The sequence below is a fragment of the Alligator mississippiensis genome, chromosome 4 (genome assembly GCF_030867095.1).
Source record: "Alligator mississippiensis isolate rAllMis1 chromosome 4, rAllMis1, whole genome shotgun sequence".
Lineage (NCBI taxonomy): Eukaryota > Metazoa > Chordata > Crocodylia > Alligatoridae > Alligator > Alligator mississippiensis.
The window spans coordinates 59059532-59065613 of NC_081827.1; positions in this window are offsets into that span (position 1 = coordinate 59059532).

The window sequence follows — 6082 nt, forward strand, 5'->3', positions numbered from 1 at the left end:
ATTTTTTCTCCCAAGGTGAAGCACCTTGCATTTCTCAGTGTTGAATGTCATCAGGTTTTTATCCACCCACCTTGCGAACCTGTCCAGGTTGGCCTGAATTGCCAGCCTATCCACTAGCATGACTGCACTTCCCCATAGTTGGTGTCATCCGCAAACTTAGCCAGTACAGTTCCAACACCAGAATTCAGATGATTTATGAATATATTAAAGGGTACTGGTCCAAGTACTGAGCCCTGGGGGACACCACTATATCCCCATCACCATGTTCTCCCCATACTTTAACCTAAACGGTCTCAAGTTGCCCTCCTTAAGTGTCAATCTCTGCTTGTACAGAAGTGTACTGCTCCTTCACATAGAGAGCTACACCCCCACCCTTCCTTGCAACACAATCCCTCCTGTACAAGGTATAACCATCAATACCTGTGGTCCAGTCATAGGCAGAGTCCCACCAGGTCTGTTATCCCTATGAGATTGTACTAATTTTTGCTTAGCGGGTTCCTTCTGTTTGTTTCCCATGCTCCTGGCATTTGTGTACAGGCAGCTAAGCCTGTCATCAGAAACCCTGGGCTTCCCTGTCTCTAAGAACTGTCCCATCCTAGGGCTGGGTTAGGAATGAATTCCTTTGTGTTACCTGACTTGCTGATTCTGTAGTTGTCACTTCCAGAGCTTGTACTAGTGACTGTGCACCCACCCCCCAGTGATCTTCTTTTAGAGCCCTGTCAAGCAGGTCAGCCACTCTGGCAGAGAAGAGCTTCTTCCCTGTCAGAATGAGATGGAGGCTGGCTGTCCCTTCTCAACAAACTGCTGCCTCTCTCTCTCTAGAGTGCAGATTGTGATCGAAGAAGCCAAAGCCTTTGTAGATGTTGGACAAGTCTATGACTGGACATTTTTTTTCAATGTTTTGTTTGATCACCAGCATCCAGTATGTGACTGTAAGCCTTACTACAAGCCTTTCAAACCCTGCTCTGAACACAGAATCATTCTCCCAACAGGCCTCTCACTATTTCCCTTAAGCAAGGGAAGTTTAGGTTAGATATTAGGAAAAACTCTCTCACTTGGAGTGTAATAAAACACTGGAACAGATTACCCAGAGAGGTTGTGAACTCTCCATCCTTGGAGGTTTAAGACCAAACTAGACAAAGCCTTGACTGGGATGAGCTAGTTAGGGATGGTCCAGCTTTGAGCAGGGGGCTGGACTAGATGACCTCCTGACTTCCCTTCCAACCCTAATTTTCTATGATTTCCTGAGATTTTGGTAGCCATGTTGGTCTCCAAAGGAAAAAAAAAAATTCTAGAACTCTTGGTTCAGGTATGATACCTTTTATTAAACCAACTAAGAAATCACACGCACACAAAAAATTTTTTCTGCAAGCTTTTGGGCACACACACACCCTTCCTCAGGCTCAGGCTCAGGGAAGATAGATGATAAAGAGTCCCCATAGGTAGAAAATAAAACTTCATTTTTGCACAGAGGGAACTGAAGGTGGAAGTCTGTCCCTCTGGGTCCATAAGAGTGTCTTTGTGAGCTGCTCTTATGATTTGATACACTCCTTAATGTTCTGGAAACAGTCTAAAAAGGTTTAAAAGCTATGAAAATCTAAAGTTTCTTGTGATGTCCAAGGCAAAAGCAAATAATGGTACTTCAGACAGACAATTCTGAATCATTACTAGTTTATCCAATCAACATAATTATCCATTTGAAAAAGAAGTGTCAGAAGAGACATAGCAAGCCTCTTGTATGTTATCAGTGAGAAACATACAATGAGCTAATTAGGCAGCCCTCTGTTTTGAGTGGCTTAAGTTCTTACAGAGCAGAAGTGTTCATTTGTACTATTTTCTCTATACATACTGCCTTAGGATTATAGCAGACACAGCACTAGAAAAAGGTGAGATCAAGGTAGAGAGAGAGAAAATATTGCTTCACAAAAGAAAGGTTGTGGATACAATATTTCTGTCATTCTTTATTGCTACCCAACATTTACCTGCCAGTAAGGTAGCCACCTTACACCTCTGTACTACTGTACAATGATCTGATTCTCATTTGTAAATTAATTAGAATATTTTACATTGTGTATAGACGGAAGACGGGCTTTTCTTTTTTATATTTCCTGCTAGGAATGACATGTTAGCCATTTGCTAAACTAAACCTTAAAACTAAAAGCAAAACTTCCCTTTGAAGATGACAAATTACTTCTTGGTTCCTCAACAGAATCGTCTTCAAAAACATCCTGATAGAAAAGTATCAGCTGTAATCCAACTGCTTTGCTCAAGTACATATACTGTAGTTCTGCTAATTTGGTCTTTCTTATCTTTGTTGCATAACTCACTATATAACAGATTTGTCAAGATGTTGGGACCTCCCTACCACAAGGCCAGTAATCCTCAGGAGCCCTGAGTGGCTTGAAGAAACTGGCTCAAATGTAAGAAATTAGATTTTTGTGCCTAGATCCTTTTGCAAAAATAATCTATAGCACATCAATTTACAATGCTTCTCTCAGCTCTTTTCTTACCAGTGAGATATGAAAGTGAGACCAACAAGAATTACATAAGCTCTGTGGATGTCAGCAATGGAAGGGTGTAGCTCATTTTGAAATTAGAGTAGGCATTGATGTTGAAGGAGTGTGGCAGGTTCTCTTACTGGAATGATTAACATTAAAGGTCACGTTTTTAGCTTAGTGAGGCAAATGCTATTTACTGCTTCCTGTGGTGAAAGCACTTAAGAGGGAGGCTTTAAATGAAGGGAGAAAGGCCAAAATAGGAGTCATATATTAAAATAGAAAAAATATCAACATGGGGAAACAGGACTTGAAACAAACTTTTTAAAACTAGCTATTTAACATGAAATAGTCAATTGAGAATGACCAGAGAATCTATACATTAATGATGACACAATCATTTAAGGAAGTTTGTGACTTCTCTTCCCTTCCCCCCAACAAAAAAACAGCACAAAATGAAATCTTACACCAAATTTAAAACTTGCAAATGCTGTAGGCACTGACTGTGTACCTGTTGTAGCCTTGGCCAGAACTATACGGTTTCTCAATTATAGTCTCTTGACCTTCTGCCCAATGCCTTAATCAGTTTGTTCCTTGACTGTTCCATTGCTTGTCACACTTCAGACTCCTTTTAATATCTTCCAGCCACAGTCACTCTAGTTGGCACTCCATAAAACAATTTATATCCCTTCTCTATGTTCATGTCAAATTTGGAAGTCCCAGATACTTTAAAAGGGTGGATGCCTCTCCTGGGCTGTAATGACTCAGGGCATGTGCAGTGACTGATTTGTTGTTTATATATTTACATTTTGTAAAGCAAAAGCAAGTATAAAACACCATTCTGATGTGGCAACATTTTGTACAGGTCTGCATAAGTTATATCTGCCTGAAATAGAAGGCATCAAATAATTAGGACTTAACATCTCCCTAATTTCCAGTGGAACCCTGTAGTAATCCTTGGACATTTATACGCATGCTCTGGGAGGCGTTGGGGCTGGGGGAGGGAGGGGGGGCATGCTTTAATTAGCACAGCTTCAAGAGCTGCATTAATTAAAAGCACCAGGAGTGTCATGTGTATCAGGTTTCCCACACTGAAAAATGGCTGTGGGGTGCTTTGAACGAAGATCAAAAAAAGCTTTAGTTTAAAGCACCCCGCAACCATTTTTCAGCGCAGGAATGCTTATACACATGACGCTGGAGGCTACTGGAATATATTATTAATTAATAATTAATAATTAATATATTAATTATCAAGTCTGCTGATGTGCTGGAATTACAGCACATTAAGAGCAGGCTCCCTGCAGGTGTATAGGAGCCCCTTGTTACTTTTCTAATATGGTTAACTATCTCCATCCCTGCTTCTCCCCCCCTTGCAATTCTAACCTTGTAAAGAAGCAGCATAGCCCTCAAAAGTTAAACGCAAGATTGCTCTAGATTACCAAAAGCCATATTCTCAGTTGGGGTAAATCTGTATTGTTCTATTGATAAATGGCGTTAAAGTAATTTTTACAAGGCAAAGTTCTGATCCTCTCTCTCCATAATCAACTGCCATCTTTGTCTTCCTGTTTCACTTTGCTGACATTATATACTTTATAAAAACAACTCCTCCCCAACCTGTGTCTCTCTCATACTTTCTGTGGGTGCATCTACACATGCAATTAATGCGGCCAAATAAACTAAAACAAAATTTACACAAGATTTTATTGCTCCTGGGCCCTGTGTTTGCATATGTTGAGCCAAGGCAGAGTAGCCTCAGCCTGCCAACCCAGGGCTGGTCCGACCCACGTCAACATGCTACGGAGGGGCTGGCTGGGGCACAAGCATGCTTCAGTGCAGGGTTAGCCAGCAGGCAGCCCCTGCACTGAAGCACCCTCTTCCCTGATGTCGATTGTGATATTTTACTGAGGAGCTAATTGGTCAACTCTGCAGTAAACTTCTCATGTAGATGCTCCCTGCTAGGCTCCCATCCTGGCACTATTTATTGTCTTTAGTCTTACCTTTCCCCAAGTCTCTGAAGCTCTTGTCCACTCACTTCTTCAGAACATTTGTTCTACTATGGGATTACATAACTAACTTCCTTTTGCAACGATTCTTTTCCAGTCAGAAGTTTAAGATTTCTCTTTTTTATCCTAAAATGTACCCAGACATATTAAATCAAATATGGCCCTACCAAGGGAATGTTGAAGTTATTTATGTTTCTTGGGCTGTTTACAATGCACATTCTTTGCATATTTTTCCACTGGAAATTTTTTTTTTTATTTTGGTGCAGGATTATGGGCACACTCCCTCCCTGTAAGAGGGCTGAGGTTGTGCATCTTTTCCATTTCCTTCCTTAACTTTTCTATAACTTTGATATCAATCCCAATTAACTTTCACCCATGCCTCCAAGTTCCATTAGCTATTCCCATTTCACCCACTGCCTTAATGGAGTGCAAGGCTATCACTATCTAGGCTCCATCCCTCCTGAAATTCTTGCACACGTGTAGTACGTCCCATGGTGGTCATGATGCCCCCTGGTAGATACTCAACCTTTGCCAACCTGGCTCCCTTTGGGGGCCTCTCCCTTTACATGCTCACCACACCTTGATGTTATTGGCTTCTGATGAAAGAGGCTGCCCCACGGCTTCCAAAGCAGTCTTGCCATTTCAACCACAGGTGCCTATGGTCATTACCGTAATAGCTAATTTCACAGGCTCCTTCATCCCCGATACCCACCCCATGCTTTGCAGATAACCTCCTAAACACACTCCCCTCCTGGCCTATAGGCTGCCAGCCCCAGTTGTCACCCTCCTGAGCTACAGGCTCCTTAGCTCCCTCAGTCTCCAGCTGTGATCCCCAGTCTTTAGCTTATCCATTCCAAGGCCCCGGTCCTGCTTCTACGCCAAATGCAACTCCTACACTCCTCTGACCCTACCAGTCTCTAGCTGTGGCCCTGCTCAGCCTTTGGCCTATCTCTGGACCCTGGCCCAGCAAGATCTTCAGGGTCCCAGACCCTGTTGACACCTGTCCTTCCTGGGCTACCAACCTCTGAGCTCTCTGACCCTGCTGACACAGTGCTGTCTCTGGGCTTAGGCACTCTGGCCCCCACATTCAGCCCTCTGACAGGCCTCCAGGCACCAGAGGGTCCCTCTATGCACCCTAATCCCTCCCAAGCACTGGATCCTCCCAATCCCATCCCCCTCCCTTGCCCTCAACCCCTCGCTAGCAACAGGCCTTCTCCCAAGTACCTAGTCCCTCCTGGGCTCAAGCTCTGTCTCTCTTGGCCCTAGGCCCTCTATCCTTCTGCCCCCCCTTTCTCTGGGCTACTTGGGACTTCCATACCTCCCCTCTAGTCCCTTCCACAACTGCCAATCATTAACTGCATTAATGTGTGGCTGGGTAACTACTTAAGATGTGATTAACTGGTTAATCATATCAAGTACAAGGTATGCCAGGGGCCAGCAAGTGATCTAGTTGAAACTGACATATCTGTTGACTTCAGAAGACCTGACATATACAACAGTTTTTAAGATGAACATAATTTCAATCTATTTCATTCTGAAAGATATGTAATCTATACATTTTAATTTAAATAATTGTCTAGTTTG